At 46.1% G+C, this 19,387-nt stretch overlaps 1 long non-coding RNA gene across 2 annotated transcripts in view; it reads left to right on the forward strand.

The window, feature by feature from the left end:
• The first annotated feature begins 1,174 nt into the window (after positions 1-1,174).
• Positions 1,175-19,387, forward strand: part of LOC133663430 (uncharacterized) — a 65,223-nt gene continuing 47,010 nt past the window's right edge. The window contains exons 1-3 of one of the 2 annotated variants that reach the window (XR_009828350.1): positions 1,175-1,221; positions 2,520-2,708; positions 2,793-3,271. This is a non-coding gene — a long non-coding RNA (uncharacterized LOC133663430). Of the gene's footprint in view, positions 1,222-2,519; positions 2,709-2,792; positions 3,272-19,387 lie in introns of those variants that run through there. The other variant, XR_009828349.1, reaches the window with a different exon arrangement.

The following is a 19,387-nucleotide window of genomic DNA, read 5'->3' on the forward strand; positions in this document are numbered from 1 at the left end:
TGATAATATTGATTTTTGTTTCACTACTTTTGGTTTGTTCTGTGTCGTGTTTGTGTCTCCTCTCAATTGCTCTGTTTATTGCAGTTCTGAGTGTTGCTGGGTCGGGTTTGGATTTGGAATTAGATTGCATTGTTATGGTATTGCTGTGCATTGTTTTGTTGGACTGATTAATTTTTAAAAAAATTAAAAAAATAAAAATAAAAAAATAAAACAAATTAAAATCAATTAAAAAAAAAACAAAAAGATTTTTTAAAAATGAGAATCGATTCTGAATCGCACAACGTGAGAATCACGATTCGAATTCGAATCGATTTTTTCCCACACCCCTACTGGATATTGTTCAGATAAGTTAAATTTAAAAACTTGCACACAAAGCAACACTGGACGTGACTATGACATGCGCATTTTCCGCACATGCATACTAGGTCGCGTTGCGCCAGCGGACGGAGGGGACCGGGGGTCTTAAACGGTGGCATTGTTGTGTGTGGACACGGATAAGGTTAGGTGGGATTTACCCCGGATAACCTTATCCGGCTTTGTGTAAACGGGGCCTTAGTACCAGGCTTGACAAAAATGGCCTGCATTTACCCGGTAATGGATTGATGCCATCATTTGCAGTATTGTCCACCCCTACTTCTGAGTTTTTGCAGTTGTGGCCATTGGACAATTTGCAATTAAAGCTCGACAATGCATTGTCCATATTTTGACATGATGCTTGTCATCAGTGAATGAAATGAGACAAAAGATAAGAAGAAACCGTGACTGTGAAAACCAAAAATGCATACAAATACAAAGGGAAATACAATTAATGTGGTATTCAGGGATGGGACCAAATTGAGCAAACAGTGGTTTTGTGCAGAAAGGGATTCAAAGTTACAGTCGGAGTAAAAGCGAGGAAGAGGAGCCAAGGCGAAATGAGCAGATGGTGTAAAGAGGAAGAAGAGGGAGAGTGGAGTGAAGGGGCTCTGGAGGGGGAAAACACAGAGGAGGAGGAGGCAGAAGGGGGATGCTGCTTGCTTACTGCTGATGCCGGAGCACAGCCCGGCCAGGCTGAACCCAGTGAACTGCAATGGAGGTCAGGGAGTCCAACATTCCGCTGGAACACTGCGTTAACACTGCGTAGCCGAGTGGAGGGCGGTGGGAGCCGGGGAGCAAGGAGTGGGGGGTTCGAGGGGGACGACGGACTGGGAAGGAAATCATTTCCCGTAGACGACGTACAAGGTGAATGTATACTATGGGATGTTTATTCAGCAAAAAATACATACCAATGCTCAAAACCTTGAACATTTTAATATTTTCTATTTTGTAGAGATGCTAAAAAAGATGTTTGTATTTGAAGAAAAAAACACCAGCATGTCAGCTTTGTGTTACAGGTGAAACAAGTATATCATTAGTAGTGCCTATTCATCTATTATTATTATTGTCAGCTGCAAAGACAAAATTGACAGAAAACCTTTGAAAAGTTGAATTTTACCTCATCTTTTAAACCTGTAAATATACTGTAGATGTATATTCGTTGACATTTATGTGTTTATCATTATAAAATGACTCTGATGACTCTGTGATACAAGGTGTATATGTCATAAAATATGCCAATACAGAACTGATAGAAAATCAAACATTTTGAATAAGCGTAATATACTTGCAGTATATAGAATAAGTGTATTCATCAAACCAAAAATAAATAAAACCAGTAAAGTACTTAACTGGTAAACCACAATACATTTTCCTACAGTATGTCAATTATAACAGACAGGCTTTAGAATATTCTAATATAATAAACTGACACGTAACACACACACACGCACGCACACTCAAACACAAGTCAGTCATACTGGAAAACCTCTATTTACTCCCTGTGTGTCTGCAAATACATCAGTTTATCCCATGAAGACAATTCCTTTCTCCATCTGCTGGTGCACAAAATAAACTACAGCATCAGCACTGTGTGGACACTGCAGCTGCACAGTCACCGAGACTGCAGAGACCCAACCCAAGAAACTATATGTATCTTTCAAAATAAAAGAGTAAATGTGGTTATACTCGGGGAAAATGATGAGAAAATAAATTGCGGTGCTTGTATTTTACAGTGAATCAGATAATAAAACATTTACACTACAAGCAAAATTGAACCACAAAGCTGTCAAATGCAAAAAGGAATACTGTTAAAGGCTTTTAACTTGCATACAAAACACAAAAATATTATTGTAAAAAACAGCAAAAGAGAAAGAAAAGGTGATGATGATGATGATGATGATGACAGAACACATGTTCAAGGGAGGTAAAACAATGGTTTTGTTGTCATCTGTCCTAACTTCTTGCAGATTAATGTAAATCTGATTGATAGAAACCAAGCAACATAGCATACCATAACATTAGGGATGTTCTAAACACGGTTTTATGTTGCCGATTCCGATCATCCTTGGTAAATGGGTTGTACTTGTATAGCGCTTTTCTACCTTCAAGGTACTCAAAGCACTTTGACACTATTTCCACATTCACACATTCACACATTGAAGGAGGGAGCTGCCATGCAAGGCCCTAACCACGATCCATCAGCAAGGGTGAAGTGTCTTGTCCAAGGACACAACGGGCGTGACCAGGATAACGGAAACCGAGGATCGAACCAGGAACCCTTAAGTTGCTGGCACGGCCGCTCTACCAACCGAGCCACATGTATCAACTATACATTTTCACATATTTTAAAGGTGAGTGCTATTGACAGTTTAACAACATCAACACAATATTCAAACTAGTTGCTTACTTTCTTCCTTTGTGTGTAATATGTTTAGCCTCGTCCTCCAGTGATTGTATTACCCATTTATCATCATTATATTGATGATTAAAGAAAAGCAGTTTATTTGACATATAGTTTAGAGGAGCTGCTCCACACTGTGTATGGAGACACATAATTAGCTTCTAGTTGCTTGTCAGCCGGAGTTTGTGTTTGTGATCGGCAATAAAATGCATTATTCGGCAAAGGCCCTTTTACGAAAATTGGCCCATACTGATTGGTGGAGACACCGAAGGGCACATCACTACATAACACAAACCAACATAAGACATCACAGTATAGCATAACAATGACACGGTACAACACAACTCAGGATACATACCAAATGTGGTACTTTTGTTGGCACTGACTTAAATCTATATGTACTACGGGGTACTGACTCCCATAAAATCACATAGTACCATATTTTGATACTTTTGTTGCACGTGACATCACATCTAATTGCAGACTCAGCACCGGCTCAAGCATTTGGAGAAAAACAGGCATATTCATAGCGACTGTTTCGAGGTAATGTTGTTATTTTCCATGCCAACGTAGCAAGCATGCCTGATAGAAAGCATTCAAAAGTAAGGCTTCATCTTTCAAAATGCGCTAGCTCGATGTTAATTTATTTTGGATATGCCATGCACATGCTATTGATTAGAATTAGTGAAAACCTCCAAATTTGGTATTTGAAACTACAACTAAGATGCAGCTAGTGTAATACTATATTTTGCCTACCTGCTATATTTTTTGAGGTTACTCATCCCTTTTTTCCCTCACATGTTTGGATCATTGACTTACGGCGGAAAACGGTTGCACTGTGCGCACCTGTCAGTCATTATCATCAAATACCCTTTAATTGCCTGACGGTCACTCTAAGTAATCGCAGATTCGTACTGGCCCTAACGACGACCAATCCCATTACTACCTTTGCTGCTCCAAGGTATGTTTATTTAGACTCTAATTGTTGTTGTTGCCACTTCCATGGTACCAGCTGGCCAATCTGGCTGTTGTGGCTTTCCCCTTACTTGGTTCTAGTTTTGTTAACTTTTTGGGGAGGTTTTCCCACTGAGCGATAGTTCACAGGAAGTGTGTTTTTCTGTTTTGAATATTAAAGATTTTAAACTTGCACTACGTCTGGATCGTTCTTGTGCACCTTAGAATCCCATTAAGGAAATACAATACTTATAGTATAAATACTTAGTATGGATCAACAAAAGACAAAACAAGCACATTCAACTTAATTGCAAAGACTTCTTCCTGACTCCTGTAACCCACCGAGAACAAACTGAAATGAATGCGTAATTGCTGAGGTATCTTAGTACACTACATCAACTCAGAAAAGAGAAACTTGTCCTCAGTTGTGTTGGCTTTGTGGAAACATCCTGACATTTTTCACATGTTGGTGGAGATTTGTATCTCTGCAAAAATAAACCGCCCTCCGTGTAGTGCGCCGTTGCTTATTCACTACTGCCATCTAATGTTTTGGAATTGCAGCTGTATGCAAAGTCTACCATGTAATACCTGCAAAAGAGACTCAGAAGTGTAAAAAAAAAAAACACAAGATATAACAACTGGACAGCATTATCAGCTTAATGTTGAATTTTTGTAAAAAAAAATGTGTGTAATAATAAACTTAACACATACAAAAGTAACTGAAAATACCATTGCATAACATACAGTAATATCCGTGTATAATTTTATTTGGATTTGTTTGATTTTATATGACATTATTTGTTATTCATGTTATTACATATGATTTCATATGACCTATTGATCCTTAATAAGAAAAATACCATTGATGACGTCATAGATACAGTGCACCCGGAAAGTATTCATAGCCCTTCACATTTTTTCAAATGTTGTTATTACAGACTTATTCCAAAAATGGAAAAAATATAATTCTACAGATAATACCCCTTAATGACAAAGTGACCAATTTTGCAAATGTATTAAAAATTAAAAACTAAGAAATCACATGTACATAAGTGTTCACAGCCCTTGACATGAAGCTCAAAACTGAGCTTAGGGACGTCCTGTTTCAACTGACCATCCTTGAGATGTTCTTACAGCTTAATTGGAGTCCTCCTGGGGTATATTCAGTTGGTTGGACATGATTTGGAAAGGCATATAACTGTCTATATACTGTATATGTGCCCTCACTTGACAGTGCATTGCAGAGCAGAAACCAAAAATGGAGTCGAAAAAATTGTAGACCTCAGAGACAGGATTGTTTTGCGGCACAAATCTGGGGAAGGGTACAGGAAAATATCTGCTGCCTTGAAGGTCCCAGTGAGCCTCTATTATCCATAAATAAAAAAAGTTTGGAACCACCAGGACTCTAGACGGTAGAAATGACCGGCTGTCTAAACTGATCGATCGGGGCAGAAGGGTGTTCAAATTAACACAAAAAATGAAAATAGCAACAGTTGTGCTGGTTTATAAAACTGGAGACAAATACCAGTTTACAAACTTTAGACCTGTTTCCTTACTTCCACAATTGTCTAAAATAATAGAAAATATGTTTAAAAAAGATTGGACAAAATCATAAATAAAAGTGGAACACTCGCTGGCAACCAATATGCATACAGAGCCAACATCTCAACATCGATGCCATTAATCCACCAATGCAACAGTGAGCAGCTTCAGTGTTTATAGATCTAACAAAAGCATTCGACACAATTAATCATAATAACTTAATTAACAAATAAATGTGGTATGGCATCAGAGGGTTGGTACTGAACTAGGCAAGAAGGTACTAAACCAAGGGTCCCCAAACTTTTTGACTCGGGGGCTGCATTGGGTTAAAAAAAATTTGGCCAGGGGCCGTCCTGTATATATATATACATATATATATATATATATATATATATATATATATATATATATATATATATATATATATATATATATATATATATATATATATATATATATATATATATATATATATATATATTGTAGAGGTCGTTCCCTACCCGTTCCCCTGATATTACTGCAAAGAGTCAGTCGTGCCGTTTCATCAAGCCTTTTAATCACCATGTGTTATAATCAATCAATCAATCAGCTTTATTGTCCATTCTTACATGTACAAGACACATAAGAACTGAAATTACATTTTCGGCACAATCCCGCTAAGAGCAGACATACGTTACAGGGAGACAAGACGGGACCGCCAACGGATCAGCCTCACTTAGGCGCTCCTCAAAAAGGTGGGAAAAAGGTGACATTGGGGGGAGGGTGGAAGTAAAAAAAATATCAGTCTGAGGCTGGACCCTCAGGAATGGTCCAGACTGAGTCCGAGGAAAAAAACCTCACATAGCATGGCACACATAAACAAGGTACATTTAATCACAACAAACTCGCAACAAAGTCATCCAACAGGACCTTGGAGGCCAGCAGCTGCTGTTAAGCGCTGCTCAGCCCCCACAACCCCGGAGGAATAAAGCATTGGTGAAGGCGTTGATTGGGGAAGGGTATGTGCGTGCATGTATGCCCAATTAACTTGGGTGAGATGTTGGATTGTCTTTATGGGCCGAGGCCGGCCCCAAGAGTTCAAGAGTTCAAGAGTCCGACCCAGGTGCTTTTGAAGAAAAGGGAAAGGTCAAAAGCGTCCATCTTTGAGGAGTCCTCGGGGGAGTGTTTTCAAACAGCCTGTTCCTCAAGGCCATTCGAGGGAGTCAAATCGTAGATTAAGATGTTGTTTTTTTCTTCGAGCAGTCAAAACAATGACATTCCTGCTCTATATGCTGGCTCTGACAATTCCAATTTATTCTTTCTGTAACATCATCAAGATCGAATCTACCTTGCGATTCAAATCAGCAATCGCTCCAGTCTGTGATCCCACAGCACGACCCATTCCTTCCATTGCGTTGAACAGCCTGTTGGCCCCTTGAGTGGCTGCCATCGTCTTCCGAATTTGACGATACACCAGAGCAATGCCCAGCCCAATCAGCAAATGCCCTGCGATCACAGCTCCAAATAGGTAGATGTCTTCCACGTCCTCGATGGAAAGGACTGAGAGGCACATGATTCTCCAAGTATTCCAGGAATCTCTCACGTACCCCGCAGCAATGGTTCCATCAGGGCAGCCAGGCTCCCCCGAGCCTCTTTTCCTTGTCGAAAAGACTGTGTCAATTGCGTCGAGAGTCCAGTTGATCAAATTCATTTTGATGTTTAGATTTGAGGACAGCTCAAGAAAAGAGGCTTCAAAATAGTTCAAACAAGACAAAAACAAAGAGAGCAAGCAGGGAGGGAAGGAGGGAGCGGAGAGAGATGCGACCGCCCTCACCAGTGGCAAGACAGAAATAATATAAGTTATAATATCCAGTACAATCTTTTCAGACGTGTCTCTCTCTCTCCCCCCTCCTCCGCTGGCCGCTCACTGTTAAAGATAACAGATGATCAGATTAACACGTACCACCTGCGAAATCTAATCACCTGCCAGCTGCGTCTCGCCGTCCCGCACATGCCCCGCCCCTAGTCGACGGCGCTCCGCCCTCAACACCATCGACTGAGGCGGTGACCTTTTGCTCCTGCAGTGCGCTAATCACAACCTCCTCCCACATACCTCCACCGCCAGACTTAGGCCAGGACATCATCCGGCCGCGCCAACTCCCCCCCACCACCCCCCCCCCCCCACCCCCCCCTGGGAGCGGGAGAGGAAGTCTGCCACGGCCATCTGCGCCCCCGGCCTATGGATCACTCTGAAATTGTAGGGTTGTAAAGCGAGATACCACCGGGTGATCCGCGCGTTGGCATCCTTCATGCGGTGGAGCCACTGGAGGGGCTGTACGGTCCTGTACATCAGCAGAGGCTGAACGGGCGTCCCAGTAGATAGTACCGGAGGGCACCAACCGCCCACCGGATGGCGAGGCACTCTCTTTCCACCGTACTGTATCTGGCCTCCCTTTCCGATAGCTTTCTGCTGATGTACAGGACCGGGTGGTCGGTGCCCCCCCGCTGCTGGGATAAAACGGCTCCCAGTTCTCTGCCCGACGCGTCCGCCTGCAAACAAAATGGGATAGAAAAATCAGGCATGCACAGTACCGGCTCCTCGCAAAGTGCTTTCCTCACCTTCTCGAATGCCTGCTGGCACTGCCCCGTCCACTGGACCAGATCTGGAGCACCTTTTCGGGTGAGGTCAGTTAGTGGGCTGGTCAGGTCCGCAAACTGGGGTATGAACCTCCGGTAGTAGCCCACCAACCCTAAAAACTGCCTCACCTCCTTTTTCGTCTTCGGGGTCGGGCAGGCCGCAACTGCTGCGGTTTTTTCCACCTGAGGCCGCACCTGACCTTCCCCCAAGTGGTACCCCAGATACTGTACCTCCCTCCGGCCAACCGCGCACTTCGCCGGGTTGGCGGTGAGCCCCGCCCGCCTCAGGGACTCGAGCACCGCCCCCACCCTCTGCACATGCTCCGCCCAGCTGTTCCCCTGGATGATGACATCATCCAGATAGGCGGCAGCATATGCAGCGTGGGGCCGCAGCACCCGGTCCATGAGTCTCTGAAATGTGGCGGGCGCACCGAACAAGCCGAACGGAAGGGTCACGAATTGGTATAAACCTTCCGGAGTGGAGAATGCCGTTTTTTCCTTAGACTCTGGAGACAAGGGAATCTGCCAGTAGCCCTTAGTCAAATCAAGTGTCGTAAAAAACCGAGCAGTGCCCAACCGGTCCAGAAGCTCGTCGACCCGGGGCATTGGCTAGGCGTCAAAAGGTGACACATCATTTACCTTGCGGTAGTCCACACAGAACCACACAGACCCATCGTTCTTCCCCACCAGAACTATGGGGCTGCATCACGCACTGTGTGACTCTTCTATCACTCCCAATTCCAGCATGTCTTTTAATTCTTCCCGAACAACTTTGCGCTTGTGTTCGGGCAGCCTATAGGGCCGAGACCTCACCGTCACGCCTGGGCTGGTCTCTATGTGATGCTGAGTGAGAGTCGTGCGGCCTGGCAGGGGGGAGAACACGTCAGCAAAATGCTGCTGCAATTTGGCCACGTCTGCTTTCTGTGACGGCGTCAGATGATTATCACAGCGGAGAGGAAAGGGCCGGGGGGAGGGGAGAACCTCCGGCCCCAGCTCCTCGCCCTCCGCTATCGCCGTCACCATGGAGACAGGCTCCGCTTCCCTCCAACCTTTTAGTAGGTTGAGGTGGTATATTTGTTTTGCCCCACCCCGGTCAGACCGCCTGACCTCGTAATCCACGTCACCTACTCGTCGTGTGACCACAAAGGGTCCCTGCCACCTGGCGAGTAATTTGGAGCTGGATGTTGGGAGTAATACAAGTACTTTCTCTCCCGGTGAAAATTGTCTGAGTTTCGACCCCTTGTTATACAGGCGCTGCTGACGTTCTTGGGCTTGGAGCAAATTCTCACGTGACAAGTGCCCCAAAGTGTGGAGTTTTGCTCTCAAGTCCATGACGTACTGAATTTCATTTTTACTGGGGCTTGGACCTTCCTCCCAGCTTTCTTTAACTAGGTCCAGAACCCCGCGCGGCTTCCTGCCGAACAACAGTTCAAATGGAGAAAATCCTGTTGAGGCCTGAGGAACCTCCCAAACTGCAAATAACAGGGGATCCAACCATTTATGCCAATTTGGTTTGTCCTCGTGTACGAACTTCCGGATCATGGATTTCAAGGTTCTATTCAACCGCTCTACCAGCCCATCCGTCTGTGGGTGGTAAACGCTGGTCCGAATAGATTTGATCCCCAATAATCCGTACAGCTCCTTTAACGTGCGTGACATAAAGGACGTGCTCTGGTCAGTTAGAATCTCTTTCGGGATTCCAACTCGGGAGATAACTTGAAATACTGCCTGCGCGACACTCTTTGCAGAGATAGAGCGCAGCGGCACTGCTTCGGGATAGCGCGTTGCAAAATCCACCAGGACTAGTGCAAAGCGATATCCCTGGGTGCTCGGGTGAAATGGTCCGACGAGGTCCATGCCAATTCGCTCAAACGGGACCTCTATGAGTGGTAATGGCCGCAAAGGTGCTCTAGCGGTGGCCGCGGGGTTGACTAGTTGACAGTCCGGGCAGGCCGCGCACCAGCGGCGCACGTCTGCCCGAATGCCTGGCCAATAGAACCGGACCATTATCCGATTAAGTGTTTTATCATAACCCATGTGACCGGCCATCGGGTTAAAATGCGCCGCCTGGAAAATCATTTCCCGACGGCTTTTTGGCACCAACAATTGGGTGATTTCCTCCCCTGTCTGAGTGTCAAGACTCACTCTGTATAATCTATCCCTAATCAATGCAAAGTGAGGGAAATCCCGCGCTATACCCGGGCGAACCCGCTGCCCATCAATTGAAATCCCTTGGTCCCAGGTCGCGCGCAGAGTGTCATCTCGAGACTGCTCGAGTGGAAAATCATCCATGGGGCGCCATTGGGGAACAGGAGATCCTCCTGCGAAGCCCCCGCCGGCTCCCCTCCCCCCCCCCCCCCCGGCAGCGTTGGATAATCTCGCGTCGCCGATGAGAACAGCGCGGACATTCCCTTTTCCTACCGGTCGTGAACGCACCCCTGCGCACTGCTTTATTAACCCATTAAATCCCGCCCAATTTGTTTCCAAGATTAAGTGGTGCGCCAGGCGCGAATTTACAGCCACCTTAACACTTTGTTTTTCCCCTTTAAAAAAAATGTCCACCGGCACGATAGGGTACTCGTGAATATCCCCAGGCACACATTTAACCCGCACCCGTGTAGCTTTTCTCAACGCCCCGGGTCGAACCAGGTTTTGGTGAATCATGGACTGCTCGCAGCCCGAATCCACCATCGCCCGGTGTATACTACCTTGTATCCTTACCGGTACATAGTATGTCTCTCCTGGCCCGGGGGAGGGTGCTGGAGGGTCGCCAACCCGGATCACCTGCCCCACATCCATCGCTGGACACTCCCGCTGCAGGTGTCCTAGCCGCCCACACCTCCAGCACACCTGCCCCGGCATTCGAGGCGCCGTTTGCGGGGGAAACGCAGTGTCCGCAGCGGCCTGGCCCTGAGGAGGAGAAAGCAGACTTGGGTTGTGTCGTGGCCGTGACCACGGCTGGGCTCCTTCTGCTGGCAGCGCCCGCATCCTGCGCGGCACCGGGACTGGCCGCTCCGCTCCTCCTGCAGCCTTCTCCTCCTTCCCCTTCTCCCGGTGTAAGGCCAGGTGGTCCTCCGCCAAGGCTACCGCCGCTGCTACGCCTTGTGGCCGATGGTAGCGGACCCACACTGACGTCCACGCCGGGATTGCCTCCAGGAATTGTTCCAGGATGATCTGCTTGATCACCTCCTCTATTCCTCCGGGTTGTAGCCATCTGGTCGCCGCGTCTCTCAGCTGTTGGCCCAGGGCAAAAGGCCGCTCCTCTTGACCGAGTCTCATGGTCCGGAACCGGCGTCTGTGGTCCTCTTTGGACCCTCCTGTCCGGTCCAACACCGCCCTCCTCATGTCCCGGTAGCTCACGCGGGACGCTGGTGGCAGGCTGAGCGCCGCTTGCTGCGCCTCTCCCACCAGCAACGGTAGCAGCCGCACCGCCCACTCTTCCTCCGGCCATGCGCATGCCTTCGCTGTCGCCTCAAACATGTCCATGAAACTTTGCGCGTCTTCTGTCTCTGCCATCCTGTGCATCCCCACCGTCGTCAATGTCGGCCTTGCTGCTGGGGTTGTCCCCGCTCCGGACCTTTCCGTGAGCGCTCGCAGGATCTGGCTCTGCTGTGCAATTTGGGCCTGCATCGCCTCATTCTGCCGGTGGTTCGCCGTCGACACCTCCGCCAAGAATTGTCCCAGCGCCTCTATGGGGCTTGGTGACGACATCGCAGCCTTTCTTCTTTCACGTTGGGCGCCAGATGTAGAGGTCGTTCCCTACCCGTTCCCCTGATATTACTGCAAAGAGTCAGTCGTGCCGTTTCATCAAGCCTTTTAATCAACATGTGTTATAAGTTATAATATCCAGTACAATCTTTTCAGACGTTTCTCTCTCTCTCCCCCCTCCTCCGCTGGCCGCTCACTGTTAAAGACAACAGATGATCAGATTAACACGTACCACCTGCGAAATCTAATCACCTGCCAGCTGCGTCTCGCCGTCCCGCACATGCCCCGCCCCTAGTCGACGGTGCTCCGCCCTCAACACCATCGACTGAGGCGGTGACCTTTTGCTCCTGCAGTGCGCTAATCACAACCCCCTCCCACATATATATATACACGTTCCAAGCGTGATGATGTCACGTTATCGATGGGAAAATGCATTTTTAGACAATATGATTTGCCTGAGCGGCTAGGAGACACCGAGAGTAACAAGGGGTAGAAAATAGATTAGAAAGGACAGATTTAAAAATAATAATAATTTAAAAAAACATTTTTTAACTTGGAAATTCCCGCGGGCCGGATTTTGGACGCTGGCGGGCCGGATCCGGCTGGCGGGCCGTAGTTTGGGGATCCCTGTACTAAACTAACAATAAGCAATACCAGAAGCCAGGCAAACATACATCCACAGCATTAAATATACAGTATTTTGTGGCGTACCCCAAGGATCAATATAGGGACCAACATTTTTTAATCTTTATATAAACAACATTTGTAAAGTTACAAAGGACTTAAAGTTGTTATTATTTGCAGACAACATGGCTGCGTTTTGTTTAATACAAATAATAAAAGAAGTAATTAACAAATTAAAAATAAGATTTGAAAAAAAACAGACTATCTTTGAATCTCATTAAAACTAGAATAATGCTATTTGTCAACATAAGGAGAGAAAGTCAATTACAAATAAAAATAGACGGAGTAGAAAGAGGAAAATAAAATAAACCAAAGTTCAAGGTGTAATATTAGGTGATAAAATTAACTGGAAATCTCATATTGAAAATACTCAGAATAAAGTGGCAAGAAAAATGTAAGTAATGAATAAACCAAATGTTCTGGACCAGACATCACTCAAACTCTATTGCTCGCTAGTGTTACCATATCTGAGTTATTGTACAGAAATATGGGAAAACAACTACATGAGTCCCTCAAATGGGCTCACCACTCATGGGAGGGGCCATAGAGGTCGGGTGCATCGTGAGCTGGGCGGCAGCCGAAGGCAGGGCTCTTGGTGGTCTGATCCTCGGCTACACAAGCTAGCTCTTGGCACGTGGAACGTCACCTCGCTGGGGAAGAAGGAGCCTGAGCTAGTGCGCGAGGTGGAGAAGTTCCGGCTGGATATAGTCGGACTCACCTCGACGCACAGCAAGGGCTCTGGAACCTGTTCTCTCGAGAGGGGATGGACTCTCTTCCACACTGGCGTTGGACGCAATGAGAGGTGACGAGCTGGGGTAGCAATTCTTGTTGCCCCCCGGCTCAAAGCCTGCATGTTGGAGTTCAACCCAGTGGACGAGAGGGTATGCTCCGTCCGCCTTCGGGTGGGGGGGACGGGTCCTGACTGTTTGTGCTTACGCACCAAACAGCAGTTCAGAGTACCCACCCTTTTTGGATACACTTGAGGGAGTACTGGAAAGTGCTCCCCCGGGTGATTCCCTTGTCCTACTGGGGGACTTCAACGCTCTTGTTGGCAACGACAGTAAAACCTGGAGAGGCGTGATTGGGAAGAATAGCCGCCCGGATCTGAACCCAAGTGGTGTTTTGTTATTGGACTTTTGTGCTTGTCACAGATTGTCCATAACAAACACCATGTTCAAACATAAGGGTGTCCATATGTGCACTTGGCACCAGGACACCCTACGCCGTAGTTCCATGATTGACTTTGTAGTTGTGTCATCGGATTTGAGGCCTCATGTTTTGGACACTCGGGTGAAGAGAGGGGCGGAGCGGAGCTTTCTACCGATCACCACCTGGTGGTGAGTTTGCTGCGATGGTGGGGGAGGATGCCGGACAGACCTGGCAGGCCTAAACGCATTGTGAGGGTCTGCTGGGAACGTCTGGCAGAGTCTCCTGTCAGAGAGAGTTTCAATTCCCACCTCCGGAAGAACTTTGAACATGTCACGAGGGAGGTGCTGGACATTGAGTCCGAGTGGACCATGTTTCGCACCTCTATTGTCGAGGCGGCTGATTGGAGCTGTGGCCGCAAGGTAGTTGGTGCCTGTCGTGGCAGTAATCCTAGAACCTGTTGGTGAACACCGGCGGTGAGGGATGCCGTCAAGCTGAAGAACGAGTCCTATCGGGTTCTTTTGGCTCATAGGACTCCGGAGGCAGTGGACAGGTACCGACAGGCCAAGCGGTGTGCGGCTTCAGCGGTTGCGGAGGCAAAAACTCGGACATGGGAGGAGTTCGGGGAAGCCATTGAAAATGACTTCCGGATGGCTTCGAAGCAATTCTGGACCACAATCCGCCGCCTCAGGAAGGGGAAGCAGAGCACTATCAACATAGTGTATGGTGCGGATAGTGTTCTGCTGACCTCGACTGCGGATGTTGTGGATCGGTGGAGGGAATACTTCGAAGACCTCCTCAATCCCACCAACACGTCTTCCTATGAGGAAGCAGTGCCTGGGGATTCTGTGGTGGTCTCTCCTATTTCTGGGGCTGAGGTTGCTGAGGTAGTTAAAAAGCTCTTCGGTGGCAAGGCCCCGGGGGTGGATGAGAACCGCCCGGAGTTCCTTAAGGCTCTGGATGCTGTGGGGCTGTCTTGGTTGACAAGACTCTGCAGCATCGCGAGGACATCGGGGGCGGTACCTCTGGATCGGCAGACCGGTGGTTCCTCTCTTTAAGAAGGGGAACCAGAGGGTGTGTTCTAACTATCGTAGGATCACACTCCTCAGCCTTCCCGGTAAGGTTTATTCAGGTGTACTGGAGAGGAGGCAATGCCGGATAGTCGAACCTCGGATTCAGGAGGAACAGTGTGGTTTTCGTCCTGGTCGTGGAACTGTGGACCAGCTCTATACTCTCAGCAGGGTCATTGAGGGTGCATGGGAGTTTGCCCAACCTGTCTACATGTGCTTTGTGGACTTGGAGAAGGCATTTGACCGTGACCCTCGGGAAGTCCTGTGGGGAGTGCTCAGAGAGTATGGGGTATCGGACTGTCTGATTGTGGCGGTCCGCTCCCTGTACGATCAGTGTCAGAGCTTGGTCCGCATTGCCGGCAGTAAGTCGGACACATTTCCAGTGAGGGTTGGACTGCGCCAAGGTTACCCTTTGTCACCGATTCTGTTCATAACTTTTATGGACAGAATTTCCGTTGTGGTGAAGAAGGAGCTGAGCCGGAAGGCAAAGCTCTAAATTTACCGGTCGATCTACCTCAATTTACCGGTCGATGTACGTTCCCATCCTCACCTATGGTCATAAGTTTTGGGTTATGACCGAAAGGACAAGATCACGGGTACAAGCGGCCGAAATGAGTTTCCTCCGCCGGGTGGCGGGGCTCTCCCTTAGAGATAGGGTGAGAAGCTCTGCCATCCGGGGGAAGCTCAAAGTAAAGCCGCTGCTCCTCCACACGGAGAGGAGCCAGATGAGGTGGTTCGGGCATCTGGTCAGGATGCCACCCGAACGCCTCCCTAGGGAGGTGTTTAGGGCATGTCCGACCGGTAGGAGGCCACGGGGAAGACCTAGGACACGTTGGGAAGACTATGTCTCCTGGCTGGCATGGGAACGCCTCGGGATCCCCCGGGAAGAGCTGGATGAAATGGCTGGGGAGAGGAAAGTCAGGGCTTCCCTGCTTAGGCTGCTGCCCCCGCGACCCGACCTCGGATAAGCGGAAGAAGATGGATGGATGGAACTACATGAGTAGGCTTCATTCACTAACCATGTTCTGAAAAAGGTAAATTATAATAATACATAATGTAGGTTATCGAGAACATTCAAACCCTTTATTTATTGAATCAAAAATATTGAAATTCTATGATTTGGTGAATTTGCAAACAGCTAAAATTATGTACAAGGCAAACTGTAACCTGCTACCCAAAAATGTACAACAATTCTTGTCAACAAAAAAAGAAAGATGTAACCTTTGAGAAAAATCTAATTTAAAACCTTTGTATGCATGTATAACACTTAATAACTTTTTCATATCAGTATGTGGAATTAAATTATGGAATGTACAATGAAAGTACAAAGAAGAAGAATCCTGATAACAATCTTGAATCTTATTAAAAATTAGATCATCCTATTCATCTCATAATGTAAACCATTAACTACTTAACTATTTTTGAGAACTTTATTTATTGTTTTTTATGTATGTTATAGTTGATTACTCATTAATTTGTCTATTGATTGATTGATTGATTGATTGATTCATTCATTCATTGATACCTTGTTGTGTTACAGTATGAGTAAAACATGTTTCAGTAATTTCAATGATATGAAAAGGGTTAGGATTAAATAAGCTCGGCTTCTTCCTGCTCATTTTCGGACATGCTGGAATGAGTAACTGTAATTATGTGATGTTTCATATTGTAATTGTATGCATGTTCAGAATAAACTAACACCATAACCATACAGTAAGTATAATATACGCATATCTAACACAGATTCTGCTCAGAATTCATTGTATGTCTTGACTAGAATGACAATAAAGCTTGCGCACAGTGGTGTTTTTTGTTGATCTGGTATAAACCAGGTTATTACTGACAATATTGTATCTAATTCATTTTACAAGCAATCTATTGTATTACTCAATACTGCTGGTGCCTTTCTATTAAGTAGATATTGTATTTAATATACACACTTGTGGCTACAGTATGTTGTGTGAAAATGCTGCTGAGGCACCTTAATTTACCTCAGCGGCTTAACAGAGTATATATATATAGCTGTACAAACCCACGGAAAGGACTATTTTGATTTAATATATGCAAACCGGCTGTAAAAGACAAGTTTTGTAATGAGAAGATTAAAAAAGGTGACATCAAAAGATAGAGAAGTCAAGCTAATTAATGTACAGTCGTGACCTAGATATTGTTTTATAATTGAAGTGTGCAACAAGCAACCCTGAACATTAAGATGAGCAACAAATGAGCAATGAAAAGTACATTTGTAATCAACGTGTATGCTCGGCTCTTCTCATAAGAGTAATAAGTTACAACATAATGCTGCTTTAAAAGTGTTAAGGGTGTTAGGATCCGCTGCTCGGATCACAGTTTGTTTACTTTTTAGTGTCACGTGTGTTTGTTTCTGTTGCCATGACGGCAGATTGTGCTCACCTGCCTCTGGTTAGCGTTCGGGACGCGCACCTGTTGCCCGAGCGCTAATCAGAGGGCTATTTAGTCTTTGCCCGGGCCTCACTCGGCCTGGCTTGCTAATTTGCTTTTACGCAACAGCTAACGACCACTTTGTTTCCTGCTAGCTTTCATGCTATGTTATTTTTGCTGGCTAGCTCCCACGCTAGCCCCTTTGTTTTTTGTCTTCCGTGCTATGAGCACGTTTTTGTTTTTTCCTGTCTGATTTATTTGCTGAAATAAATCATTTTCCTACCTGCAAGCTGTGTCCGAAGCCGTCTGCATCTCTGGGAGAACACCTCGCACCACGATGCGACCAGGTCGTTACAAAGGGAATATTTAAAGTGATTTGCCATGAACACAGTCGAGTGAACGCAATAACTTGAACATTCCGCTGAGGCACATACAGTACAGAGCACCCTACATTTGTAACGGGTCAACAGGCCGAGAGGAATCCCATAGGAAGTGTGTGTGAAACAAAGCGTGAGAATGTATTTCACTGACGGCAGTACAATAAACAAACATGATCGAGAATGAATGAACACAATACTATGTTAGAGTACAGAATGACGCAAGTATAACATTAAAGTCAGATTCCCTCTGAATATCCCAAAAGTATATATCCCATTTCAGTATCACTTTACTGAGATATTCGACCAAATCGAACGCAGTACTGGGGCGGCGTGGCTCCGTTGGTAGAGCAACCTTGCAACTTCCATCCTCGTCACTGCAGCTGTGTCTTTAGGCAAGACACTTTACCTACCTGCTCCCAGCGCCACTCACACTACTTTAAATGTAGCTTAAAAGTTGTAGATAATGTGTTCCACTATAAAGCGCTTTCAGTCTTTAGAGAAAAAGCACTATATAAATAGAATTTACTTCACTACTCATTTTCAACGAGGGCATACAATTCTTAAAAATAATTTTCCAGAAATAGGAACAAGACCTTTTGGGCAGTCCCATGTAAATGTAAAAGTATAGTGGAATGTACCCCAAAATAATGTTGCACGTCGCATCTTTTCTTGCTACTGCCTCAACATCTTATGTACACGATATCAGCCCTCGTTAACAAATTGATTTCTTACAGCCAAGTTAACAAAAGCAGCATACACACAAATCTGAAGAGATTTTTCATCCCTCACAGACCCCTCAAATAAAGATTAAAGAAGCCATTGAGCAAAAAAATGCCAATATGGCAAACTGAAAAAACCAAAGGGAAATCTGCACCTTTGGTTTTAGAGTCATTCATTTCATTTTCATTTTTTTAACCAGGTAAAAAAAACCTCATTGAGTATAAAATCTATTTTTCAAGAGTGACCTGGCCAAGAGGGCAGCAAAAACAGGTTTTATAAATACATAGAACAACAGAAAACAGGAGCAGTCACACACTATAGTTAAAAGTACACATGACTTACAACATAAACATAAAAAACATGCAACAGATAAAAAATAAAATGTTCTTAAACATGGTTTGCCGACCGAAACGTTTGTCAAGTTAAACAGACAATGAAAACATGAATAATTGGTTCTAGCCTCGACAAAAGTCGCCATTTTGTATTATAAAATGCATACTTTGAAGAGACTATAAGTTAAAGTTAAAGTACCAATGATTGTCACACACACACTAGGTGTGGTGAAATTTGTCCTCTGCATTTGACCCATCCCCTTGTTCACCCCCTGGGAGGTGAGGGGAGCAGTGGGCAGCAGCGGTGCTGCGCCCGGGAATCATTTATGGTGATTTAACCCCCAATTCCAACCCTTGATGTTGAGTGCCAAGCAGTGAGGTAATGGATCCCATTTTTATAGTCTTTGGTATGACTCGGCCGGGGTTTGAACTCACAACCTACCGATCTAAGGGCGGACACTCTAATATAATGTGTATATATACTGTATATGTATCAAAATAACATACCAAGCAGGTAATGGCTGAACAATCCATCCATCCATCCATCTTCTTCCGCTTATCCGAGGTCAGGTCGCGGGGGCAGCAGCCTAAGCAGGGAAACCCAGACTTCCCTCTCCCCAGCCACTTCGTCCAGCTCCTCCCGGGGGATCCGAGGCGTTCCCATGCCAGCCGGGAGACATAGTCTTCCCAACGTGTCCTGGGTCTTCCCCGTGGCCTCCTACCGGTCGGACGTGCCCTAAACACCTCCCTAGGGAGGCGTTCGGGTGGCATCCTGACCAGATGCCCGAACCACCTCATCTGGCTCCTCTCGATGTGGAGGAGCAGCGGCTTTACTTTGAGCTTCCCCCGGATGGCAGAGCTTCCCATCCTATCTCTAAGGGAGAGCCCCGCCACCCGGCGGAGGAAACTCATTTCGGCCGTTTGTACCCGTGATCTTGTCCTTTCGGTCATAACCCAAAGCTCATGACCATAGGTGAGGATGGGAACGTAGATCGACCAGTAAATTGAGAGCTTTGCCTTCCGGCTCAGCTCCTTCTTCACCACAACGGTTCGATACCGCGTCCGCATTACTGAAGA

Source organism: Entelurus aequoreus, linkage group LG13 (genome assembly GCF_033978785.1).
Source record: "Entelurus aequoreus isolate RoL-2023_Sb linkage group LG13, RoL_Eaeq_v1.1, whole genome shotgun sequence".
In the NCBI taxonomy this organism is placed as follows: domain Eukaryota; kingdom Metazoa; phylum Chordata; class Actinopteri; order Syngnathiformes; family Syngnathidae; genus Entelurus; species Entelurus aequoreus.